The 12,114-nt window shown below is 46.0% G+C and overlaps 1 long non-coding RNA gene across 1 annotated transcript in view; it reads left to right on the top strand.

Annotated features, from left to right (window-relative positions):
• Window positions 1-6,793: 6,793 nt before the first annotated feature.
• The window catches only part of LOC146348003 (uncharacterized), a 34,781-nt gene continuing 29,460 nt past the window's right edge, over window positions 6,794-12,114 (top strand). Inside the window, exon 1 of the long non-coding RNA XR_014790491.1 lies at window positions 6,794-6,883. This is a non-coding gene — a long non-coding RNA (uncharacterized LOC146348003). The remainder of the gene's footprint in view (window positions 6,884-12,114) is intronic.

The following is a 12,114-nucleotide window of genomic DNA, read 5'->3' as shown; positions in this document are numbered from 1 at the left end:
ATGATCACAAGCTGAATATGAGACAACAATGTGATGTGGCTGCAAAAAAGACAAATGCTATTTTGGGCTGTATTAATAGAAGCATAGCTTCCAAATCCTGGGAAGTACTAGTTCCCCTCTACTCAGCACTGGTTAGGCCTCATCTGGAGTACTGTGTCCAGTTCTGGGCACCACACTTTAAGAAGGATGCTTAAGAAGGATGCAGACAAACTGGAGAGGGTTCAGAGGAGGGCAACAAAGATGATCAGCGGACTGGAAACAAAGCCCTATGAGGAGAGACTGAAAGAACTGGGTGTGTTTAGCCTTGAGAAGAGAAGACTGAGGGGAGATATGATAGCACTCTACAAAGTACTTGAAAGGTTGTCACAGAGAGGAAGGCCAGGATCTCTTCTTCATCATCCCAGAGTGCAGGACACAGAATAATGGGCTCAAGTTACAGGAAGCCAGATTCCGGCTGAACATCAGGAAAAACTTCCTGACTGTTAGAGCAATACGACAATGGAACCAATTACCTAGGGAGGTGGTGGGCTCTCCCACACTGGAGGCTTTCAAGACAAGGCTGGACAGCCATCTGTCAGGGATGCTCTGACTTGGATTCCTGCATTGAGCAGGGGGTTGGACTCGATGGGTTTAAAGGCCCCTTCCAACCCTACTATTCTATGATTCTAGGAGAGGGGGAACTGAGACTGGGCGAGGGAATTCCTTTTGTTTCTCTTATCTTATAACCACTGCTCTGCCAAGAAGGTAAAGTGGGTGGGAGGGAAGGTAGGAGTGTGCTTGGGAGTTGGGGATAACAGGGATGGCTTTATGGCTGCATGATGGGGGACCAGGCTGGCACAACAGTGCTAAGTTAGTTTGGCAGGTTTCCCCCAATATTTTGGGTGGTGGTGGTGGTGGTAAAATTCAGGAAAAAATCCAAATCAAACAACAGAAAGGCTCAAAGCTTTTGCCCAGCTCTACCTGCTTCTCATGATGAGGGGTGTGTGTGGCACAAACAACCCTACACACACAAAACTAGAATACTGGGGATAAGAGAAGCCTGGAAAGATTTTCTCCAGCATGGAGTTCTGCATGTACAAGAAGTTTCTTGTTTCTATGGAAGAACATTCTGTAATGTGATCCCCACACTTGCAGGCTGAAATTGTACAATGCAGAAACAGTTTTACCACCTCACCTGCTGTTTATGTGCATTAGGCCATGGACTTTCTTTTGTTCTGGCATTCACTGCAGGCATAATAAAGTGCATTTATATTCTCTCTCTCTCTCTCTCTCATCAAGAAAGGCCTTTAATCTTCTACTGCTTTACAGCTGATCACAATTTCCTCCTGTGCTGATGTCTTCGTGACTTCTTTCTTGATCACATTTTGGGGTTCAGCTTTTATTTAATAGGAACAAGTGTTAATCAGGCCACTTGGGTGGCCATAAGAGGGAATTTTAGCAGGTGTACCTTGCATGATAAACTTACACCTGCTCAAATCCCTCTTCTGCGCAACAATTAAATGTGCAGGAGCCCTGTCTTCTTTTGCGTCTGGTCACCTTACTTTAGGCTGGGTAAAAAAATAAGTTTGGGGCAAGTGAGTTACCGAGTAGCCTCTGTGTTCAAGAATATATGAACTGCCAGAGTTCTGGGCAGGAAGAGCATCTCCAAGGCTTGGTGCAAACAAAAGCTACATCAGTGAAACTACCTGCATGTGATTTTTAGACAAAAAACCAACTTCCAGAAAGGGAGCTTTTTGAGTCTGCTGCTGCAAAATAACAATAATAACAACAAAGCCCCCTAGCACCTTAGCGACTAACAAATTTATTGTGGCACAAGCTTCTGTGAACTAGATCCCACTACAATTACATAGCTTATATTACAATGGCTGAAAGCAAATACCTGACTGATTTTGTAACTAAGGGAAAAACGCGTTCTGACCAGAAAATATCTGAAAAGGAATGCACTAATATGAGTTATTAGTGAATGAGGGGGTGGCATCCGGGGGCGGGGGTCACTGAGTTCCCTGGCATTGAACTGATTAGAAGGCCAGTTTCATTCACCTTTCCTGTCTTGTTCCTTTTATTCATTTTTCTGTGAGAAATACAGAAGGTATTTCTTTCTACACAGAAAAGTGGCACTCAAGGCAGCTTGCAATCATAAATAAAACTTGATTAAAACAATAATAAAACAAATATATTAAAACACAATTACAAATGCAACAGTAACAGAATAAAAACAGCATCCGATCCGACAGACCCACTTACACACCAGAGGCCTGCTTGAATAAAAAGGTTCTTGCCTGCCATCAGGACAGCAGAGAGGGAGTGTACCTAGCCTCCCTTGGCAGGGAGTTACACAGTCTGGGAATGGCCACCGAGAAGGCTGTCTTTCGCGTCACCTCACCACCAAAGATGCCTCTGAAGGTGGCATTTCAAAAGAAGGGCCTCTCTCAAACATCTTAAGACCCGGACAGCTCGTATGGGAGAAGGCGGTCTTTCAGGTAGCCTGATCCCAAGCCAGGTAAGGCTTTATAGGTCATAAACAGCACTTTGAATTCTTCACAGAAACTGAATGGTAACCAGTTAAGCTGCTGTAACAAGGGAGTCACATGCTCCCTGTAACTGGCCCTGGTCAACAGCCTGGCCACAGCATTCTGGACCAGTTGACGTTTCTGAAGAGTTTTTGAAGGCAGCCCTATGTAGAATTCATTACAGAGATCCAAACAGGATGTACCTAAGGTATACATTATCATGGCCAGATCAGCCATCTCTAGTAATGGGTGCAGTTGGTGTACTAGCATCAGCTGTGCAAACACACTCCTGGCCACCACCGAAACTTGGGCATCAGGTTCAAGGCTGAGTCCAGGAGCACGCCAAAACTGCGAACTTGAGTCTTCAGGCTGAGTGTAAGCCCATCCAGCACAGGTTGAATCCCTATTCTCTGATCTGCCCTTTGAGTAGGGATGTGCAAATCAGCAAAACTCAAGCTTGCCAGAGTTCTCCGAATTCAGTCCCAAAGCTTGTTCCAACTCAAGTCCGTATCAGATTGCAAGCTTTGTTTTTTTTTTCTTTTTGCATGAAAATCTGTACATATTTTTGTGCATGTTTTTCCAAATGTACACATTAATTGTGCACATCTTTGAAATGTATGCATTCTTCTCCCATTTATTAAAGCATATTTGTGTTCATTTTTCAGAAGTACACATTTTTTCATGCACATTTCCCAAATGTAAACATGTGATTGAATGCTTTGGGGGCAGTGGGTTTCCTGAATCACATTCCAAGCTCAGAAATGTATGTAGTTCAACTGCAGATTGCATCTGAGTCCGTGTTCATTCCAGAAGGTACAAACTGGATACATCCTGATCAAAAATGAACTGAATTTCTCATATATCCCTCCTTTTATTAACTAGAATACCTCTGTCTTATATGGATTAAGCTTCAATTTGTTTTCTCTCATCTAGTCCATTACTGATATCTGACACCAGTTTAGAACTAGAACAATGTCCTTGGATTTGGATGGAATCATGGAAAGGAGAGATAGAGTTGTGTGTCATCAGCATACTGGTGGCATCAAACCCCCAAATTCTGGACAATCTCTCCCACCAGTTTCATGTGTATGTGATATAGCATAGAGGATAAGATGGAACTCTGAGGGACACCACAGGCTAATGGCCACAGTGTTGAACAGGAATTCCCCAGCACTGCTTTCTGCGATTACCCCCCCCCCCCAGAAAGACTGGAGCCACCATATAACAGTACCTCCTAGTCGCATTTCAGAGAGATGCCCCCAAAAGATACCATGGTCAATAGTATCAAAAGCTGTTGATAGGTCCAGCAGAGGTCCACACCACTTCCATCCAGTTCCCAGTGTAGATCATCTACCAAGGTGACCAAAGCAGTCTCTGTCCCATAACCAAGGCTGAAGCCAGGTTGAAATGAATCTAGATAATCCCCATCATACTGAAATCCAGAAAAGCCACCACACTCTCCATGACCTTGGCCAAGAATGGAATTTTAGAGAAATTATCCAATTCAGAGGGGTTGACAGAGGGTTTCTTTTCTTTTTTTTTTAACAAAGGCCTTACCACCACCTTTTTTAATAGGGCTGTGCACCGCTTCGGCCTGAGGCCCGAACCCCGAGTCAAAGCGGGGTGCTTCGGGTCACTTTGAGCCCCTTCCAAGGTGATGCAGACGGGGCACGAAATGACCCGGAGTGGGTCAGGGGCTCCCCGAAGCACTCAGTGTGCTTCAGAGCTTCGGCACCCCTGGCCCAGCTGTGCCAGGTCCTTACCTGAGCCACTGCTGCTGCCACCTCTGTTGTTGCCACCACTGCCCTCACCGCCATCCTCGCTGCCTTCTGGGCCACCATCCTTGCTGCTACCAACTCCTGAGCCCTGGACACATGCATCGACTCTTACTGCAGGGAGTTGCCATTTTCAAAATGGTGACTACCTGCAGTAAGAGTCAGTGTGTATGTCCAGGCCTCAGGAGTTGGCGGCAGCGAGGATGGTGGCCCAGAAAGTGGGGAGGAAGGTGGCAATAGAGGCAGCAGTGGCGTTAGAAGCAGTGGTGGAGGCGGCGGTGGGGAGGGCGGTGGGGAGGGCAGTGGCAAGGATGGCGGCAGTGGTGGTGAGGATGGCAGTGGAGGTGGTGGTGGAGGTGGTGGCACGGCAAAGGGGTTTGCGTGGGGGCATCAGGGGTGGACCTGAAGCAGGGTTCGACATCCAAATCCCGCTTCGGGTTCGGGGCCGAGTTGGGTTGGAGGCCCCCTGAATCTGCCTGAGCCGAATCGGGCCCTCCTCCAAAGCCACGAAGCAGCTTCTGAGTCGGATCGGGGGCTCCAACACACAGCCTATTTTTTAATACAAGACAGAAACACACCTTGCCATAAAGAGGTGTTCACCACTACCCTTACCGACTCAGTCAGTCCCCGTCCTCCCCAGCTGCTTTTATAAGCCAGGAAGGGCAAGGGTCCAGCACAAAAATGGTAGGCCTCATGTCTCCAAGGATCCTGTCCACATCCTTGGGCTGTACAAATTGAAAAGTGTCCAGTGTAAGCGGACAAGCAGGAGCCAACGTTACATCCACCAGACCTTTATCAACTATGGCATCCACATCGGCATGGATAAAATCAATTTTATCAGCAAAGTGTTGAGCAAATTGGTAAGTACAGCATACGTATGATATTGTGAATGCTAATACCTCTACTCATAGATGTTTGCACCACATCTCTGTCCCTAACGTTGGCATGACATCCCAACCCCCTCTGCACAGCAGATTGATGTCTCTGACATTCTTACAAAAGAGCTAGAATGAGGCCCATAACCAATAAGCACTTATTTGCAGGCAGAGGTCTCAGGAATTAATTCGTATCTTGTAAACTCTGATTCTGTATTTCCTGGATCCTTTGAGATCCAGGAAATACAAGTGTTGGGAATGCAAACAATAATGCAAAGTGCTGGCTAATGAAGGCCCTTCACATTATTTGCAAAGTGTTCCTGCTCAGTTTAACATTCCGTTCAAAGACCTTTAATCTCTGGTCATTAAATTCATTGATATGAGGCTCAGCATTCCTCACAGGCACTGCGTCACTCATAAAAAGAACTGATGCTGTAGTCAGTTCCTTACAAGACAGAACTTAAAAATGACACTCATCAGAACTGCTGCCACTGATCCAGTGCTATGGGGGGAACATTGATCTGGCAACTTATGGTCATTCTGCCAAACAATAAACATTTTCCAGCTCCTTGTGCTGACTCACACACAATACTGTTTTTCGATATTAAATTTAGCTTTGGGGCATTATTACTTTGAAAGCAATCCAAATATTGTGTTTATATTGGAAGATCTAAGTGAGGCACAGTCGGCTGTGAACAGAATTCAGAACAATAACGCTGAAAAAAACCCCCAATCTTTATTTATTATTTATTAATTTTTTCAAACGCTTCATAGACAAAGTCTCTCTAGGCACTGTACTGATTAAAACACAATAGAGCAGAGTAGCATCTGCAAAGAACTAAAAACTAGCACAGAGAAAAAGTGCAAAGGACACATACCAACACTGCAAAGGCAACTGGTGAGAACAGTAGTTAAAACCAAACCACTGGGACTAAAATGCAGATTTTAAAAAGCCTGGGAGAACAGAAAGGTCTTGGCTTGGCACTGAAAAGACAGTAATACAGGAAGCAGGCAGACTTCCCTAGGGATGGCATTCCAAAGTTGGGGAGGGGGGGCACCACCAAGAAAGTCTTATCTTTCATGGCCACGCTCTGAACTTCTGACTGAAGAGGTGTCAGGATTCCTTTAGCCCCCACTTTATTTCAACGCCGAATCAAACACAGACAAGAGGCTTCAGTCTGCAGCTTTTAATCCATACTTCAAAGGGAATACAGATGCAAATTCTCAGAAACTCTCAGCGTACAAGGAAATGCCTCCAGGGGGTTCAAAAGGTAGCTAAGAAAGTTGCCCGCTGTTTGAAAGGAAGGTGGTCTCACTAGCTTAACTTAAGGGGTGGGGGGAGGTCTCTGTCTCTCTTGTCAGGTTCCTAACCACAGCTGTTCATGCAAGGCCAGTCGGTTAGACCGTCTAAGTTCCGCCCCAGCCTTCTCCCTCTTTGCTCTGCATCTGCACCTGGCATCTATTAATTCAGACTCCCCAAACCCCGCCTCTCCCTGTTGGCTATCCCTCCCCAGGGGGGGGGGGGCAGTGAAGCAGAACCCTCCTCCTCCAGCTGGACCTTTGAAACCTGAGGACCCTGCCTAGCCATGTCTGGACTAGCCTGGGAAAACACCTCCCCCATGTCTGGCGGTTCTCCTTCAGAATCTGGACTGCTATCCCACTCCCTGCGCTCAGAAACACCCCTGACAAGAGGCAATCAAAAGAAAATGACCTAAGGGCACAGGTAGGTACATATGGAAGGAGGGCTTTATAGTCAGCTGCCTATGTTCCTCTATTTAGCAAATTAATACAAGACTGCTGCACATTCTGTAATTGCTTTTGTTCTTGGTTGTTAAGGCCATTCTAATTAATTAAGACATCTGTGTCTCTTTCTGGCACTTACCAATGTGCACCAAAGGGGATTTCTCTGCCAGGGTTTATAGCAACTTTGTGGACAGGAGAGAGAATTTTTGTCAGGATCATGGCAGGGGGAAACTGCCCTTCCCCGTGGAACCAATCCTGCTCTCGCACACAGCCCCCTGATGGCTATTCACACAATTCACATCACTTCTGGTTTAGTTATTGTGATCTCTCTGACAATAGACTGGAGAAGCAGCCTTCCCCTAGCTGCTGCCCTCCAAATGTTTTGGACTACAACACCCCTCAACCCCACACAAAATGGATGATGGTCAGGGATGATGGGAGGTGTACTGCAAAGCATCTGGCAAGTCTGCTCTGAAGTACATTGTACTTAATAGCACATGCCTGCTCTGCGCATCTTTTCTGTAGTTCTCTCAGAAGATTAGTGAAGGCATCGGTCTAAAAGCCACATTTTGCATGAAGGCTTTGAAGAGAAACCACAATACATCTCAGGGAAAGTATAATGTAATTTATATATTTTTACACACACACACACACACAGATACTCCAGGTATTAAAATCTTTGAGAAATAAGAAGGTAACAAACACAGACACTAGACCCCATTTCTTGCCACTGAGGGCCTTAGCCGCCTTTCCTGGCATATGTGAATGTAAAGGAGATGGCTGCACTTTTAACTTTGAACACTTCACCAATTGATTCCCCCTGGCTGCGTGCCCAGAGTTTACAAGTATCATAGTCGCCTAATGAAAGCTATGGAGCATTTCTTTGAATAGACTCCTGCCAATATCAAAGTGGTGAAGCAAAAACAAAAATGCTGCTGTGATGATATATATATATATATATATATATATATATATATATATGATTGATATGATTGCAATTGTTAACTTTGAAAAGAAACCTTGGTATGCAGGTTAGAACAACATCCATGGAATTCAAGGAGGTGCCGGATAAAACTGTGGCAAACCCCAGTAACAAATGCAGTGGCCATTGGGGATTCAAAGCTTTTTATGCTTCAGGCCCTATTTAGACAGCAGAGAATGGTTCTAAATGCAAGAATGTTGCATTCGTTATTTAATAACATCTACTCCATGCAGAGAGCAGGATGTAAAAACAGCCATGTAAAGATAAGAGTTTTAAATACATACTTGGTGAGATGGGTTATTTCACCAAATGAGTAGTGCTGCAGCTGAGATCATGCTGTGCCAAAATTTAAAAGGAGAGAGAGTTGTTGTTGGTGGTGGTGGTAGGAAAGGAAACTGATTTCTTTTTTCACCATGGGCTGGATTAACTGGTCAGTTCCATAGTGAAGCCAGTGTGGTGTAGTGGTGAGAGTGCTGGACTGGGAGCTGGGAGATCTGGGTTCTAGTCCCCACTTGGCCATGGAAGCTCACTGGGTGACTTTGGGCCAGTCACAGACTCTCAGCCCAACCCACCTCACAGGATTGTTGTGGTGAGGATAAAATGGAGGAGGAGAAGGATTCTGTATGCCACCTTGGGTTCCTTAAGGAGGAAAAAAGGCGGGATATAAATGTAATGAATAAAAACAACAACACTGTTTATGCTTACAAGATTTCACTTATATTTGGAAATGGTTTTAAAATGGAAGGGATAAAACAAAGGCCAGGGGAGGGGGCACCATCCACTATAGCATGGTGGATCACCCATATATCCTAGTTTCACAGCGTTATTTTGCGTTTAAGTCTATGCGCCAGCGCTGCCGATCACCACATTTTTAAAAAACATGGCAATCGGAACAGAGACGAACAGGCCTGGGTAAGTTGTGGGCCACTTACCAAGCGTGGAGGGGGGGGGGGTTCGACTGAAGCCCAGAGGGCCAGCAAGCAGCGGGGAGCTTGGTGGGCACTGCTTGGGGTGTGTAGGTGCCAGCGGTCCGACAAATTTGCGGACCGAAATAGGCGCCTGCACTGTCCCTAAGCACAAGTATAACAGTGAAGGGAGAAAGGGGGTTGCCCAAACTTTCAGCAGTGTTGGCAGGTTGCTCAGGCTAAACAACTCAGCATGGTACACCCCCATCACCTCTTATGTCCAACTCAGCCTGAGCCTGGGGATTCTCAGACCTTACAGGACACTTAAGGCTTATGAAACAGGGGGTCAAACTAGCACCCTGTATTTCTAAGGCTTAGGCCTGAAACCTTAAACAGTAGCATTAACCAAGACGACGACTCTGGATTTAGTAATGAGGCAATTTAGAATGAAGCACACAGACAAGCAGCTATAAGAGGTAGTAAGTTTATTGAGAGAGGGGAAAGCGAAATAAAAGGCACACAAGAACCAGAGTTAACCAATACTTAATACCTTGAAGTATTATTTGCCTGGAAATAATACTTCAAGGCAAAAATAACAAAGCTACCTAAACCTGCCTATACATACCTAAGCACAGGTCTTCCAGTAGGACAGGGCCCAAATGGAGATACTTGGACTCCAAAGGAAAGGCAGGACAAAGACAAAGACAAAGGGAAGCTTTAACCCCCCCTGGTTATATACTCAAGCCCCTAGCAACTCTAAGGTGATCCTGGTTAGCCAATCACAGGATGGCTAGAATAGTTCCTCAGGCCCGAAAAGGGGGGTGAGCGTTCCCACAGGAACACAGCTGAGATCACTCAGTTTAATTAACCAGGCCTCCTTGGGGCTAGAGACATCACAAGATAATGCATGCACAGGTGGTGTACCCACTATGTACAGCTGCAGCCTTGTGAATAGGGATGGATGGACCTGTCTCTGTCCAGGGCACAGGGGAGTGCGATGAACTGCCCCCCTGCTCACATGGCCCAGATCTGCTTGGCAAGCCTCCCTGCTCTCCCCACACACCAAGTCGTGTAATCCGCCCCCCCTCCTCTCCACACCAAGGACTCCAGCAGTCATGCCCTTGTACTCTATGTACACAAAGGCTTGACTGACTGAGTCCTTGGCATGGTAAACCCCCCAGGGTGAGAGCGCTGGGGTGCTGCCGAGGCCCTTCCTCCATGCACGGCTGACAAGGGCTTCCTTGATGGCTAGCAGAGACAGGAGGGGTCCTGGAATGGCCAGCCCCCAACAGCCCCCAAGGAGGCTAAGGTGAGAGCACTGGGGTGCCACAGCTCTCCCAGCTGTTCACCGAGCTCTGGGGCGCTCAGTGGCCAGGCCCATCACCGCCCCAGGGCTTGGTGAGTGGGGTCCCAGAGGCTGGATGGGGAGAGTCTATTGGACTCCACCCCTTCTTCAGACTCCCACACCATCCCTACTTGCAAAATGGAAGGTTCCAGCTGCTAAGCCATAAAAAAGGTGTTCTTGACAATAACACTACGCAAAAACACTTTTTTTCTCCTCACATCTGGAAATGTCCTGACAGTTAAGAAGCCTTGCACACATAACTTCAGAACTTCAGGCTCCAGTCCAGCAATTTGGATTATGTTGGCTCTCTCCAATTTAACTTAAAGTACTCTGGTTTTACTTTAAAAGTTTGGACACATCCTTTTCTACACCCTCATTCTAGAAACATTCATTTCTGGCATCTTGCTTTAGGCTCCACTCAAGTTGTTTTATAGCAGCCCTGCCCAACCTGGCTGTAGGGATGTCAGAGAAATCCACCACAGATTCAAATGAGGCTGGATTCTTTGGAATCCAGCCTCAGGAATCCACGGTGGATCAGCACCACTTACCTCCACTCCAGGAGGATTGGAGGCAGAATGGCACTCGGCTGCTTCTTCCACCAGAGCCATTCGCCTCCTCCACGCCGATCACCATTTCTTTAAAAAATGGCGATCGGCAGGATGTGCCCATAGATTTATACACAAAATAGAGCCATGAATCTTAGGTATAAGCCTATGGACACATAGACTTATATGCAAGATTCATGGCTGTATTTGCGTATAAGTCTATGGGCACATCCTGCCGGTCGCCATTTTTTTTTAAAGAAATGGTGATGGGTGTGGAGGAGGCGAACAGCTCTGGCTGGCAAGGTAAGCAGCCCTATAGCTGGTGCGGCTCTGTGGAATCCTCGCAAAGCGGAGCCACTCAGGAGGATTCTGTGGGGGGGACGAACGGATTGCCTCCCCCCCCCACGGATTCCCCACTGGAACGGACATTGGGGACTCCCTACCTGGCACCCACCAGATGTGTTGGACTACAACTCCCAGCATCTCCCAGCTAGCTATGCTGGTGGGGGATGCTTGGAGCTGTAGTCCAACACATCTGGAGGGTGCCAGGTTGGGGAAGGCTGTTTTATAGTCTAAAATGGTTTGGTCCCTTGAAGTTCTGCAGTATTCCTGATTATTCTAATCTGCTGAATGGCACTTAATTTAAGGAAAGTTGCTTTGGACATGCAATTTTAAGAGGAAAGCAACAGAACAGAACAGTCTTTCTTTCTGCAGTGCTGAGGAAAGCAGCTAAATTACTTGAGGACCTTCCATCGGGTAAATGTAAATGTAAATCCTATGGGCAAAGCTAAACAAGCACCATTTGGATGCTTATTCACTTCAGTCTTTTGGCATTCAGTCTGCTCAGTTTGTGCTATGAAATGGCTCCTGTGGCTTTGATGTGGAAAATGAGAATGTTCTTTAACAGCTGATGTGGGAATATAGAAGTAAATACAAGGAAACTCTTACCAGCTCCTTGTATTAACTGCACTAAGTAAGTGTAACTAACTGCACTAAATTATTGATTTATCGGGATTTGACCAAGAGTATTTTCTTTTGTCCTTTCCACCTGCTCCCACTCCCAAGAAAGGAAGGATGCACAAAAGAAAGCACAAGAAAGGGAAATGAGCCAGCCATTAACTGGGTTACTGATAAATGATACTGATTACACTTCCAGCTGTCTCCACGAAATATCCAAAGAGCTCTTAATAGTGACCTGTAATTGACTAGGGCTCATTGACCCTTGTGATTTAATTATTAGATATGGAATAAAATTTACTTTCCCGGAAGACTCTATAATTTTACATGGGTCTGTCTACTTGAACATTCAAGATCATAAATATAATGAGAACCCAAAATGAGGTGGGCCAAATGGCTGAAATAATGGAAATCTATGCAATTGATTATGAGAAAATTAGGAAATTACAGTTGAATTTTTTTCCATATCTCATGAAG

This window comes from Heloderma suspectum, chromosome 4, assembly GCF_057233095.1.
Source record: "Heloderma suspectum isolate Gila_16-S chromosome 4, 16-S_ref, whole genome shotgun sequence".
Taxonomy (NCBI): Eukaryota; Metazoa; Chordata; class Lepidosauria; order Squamata; family Helodermatidae; genus Heloderma; species Heloderma suspectum.
Note: the sequence above shows the minus strand (reverse complement) of the source record. Positions and strands in the feature narration are given on the sequence as shown.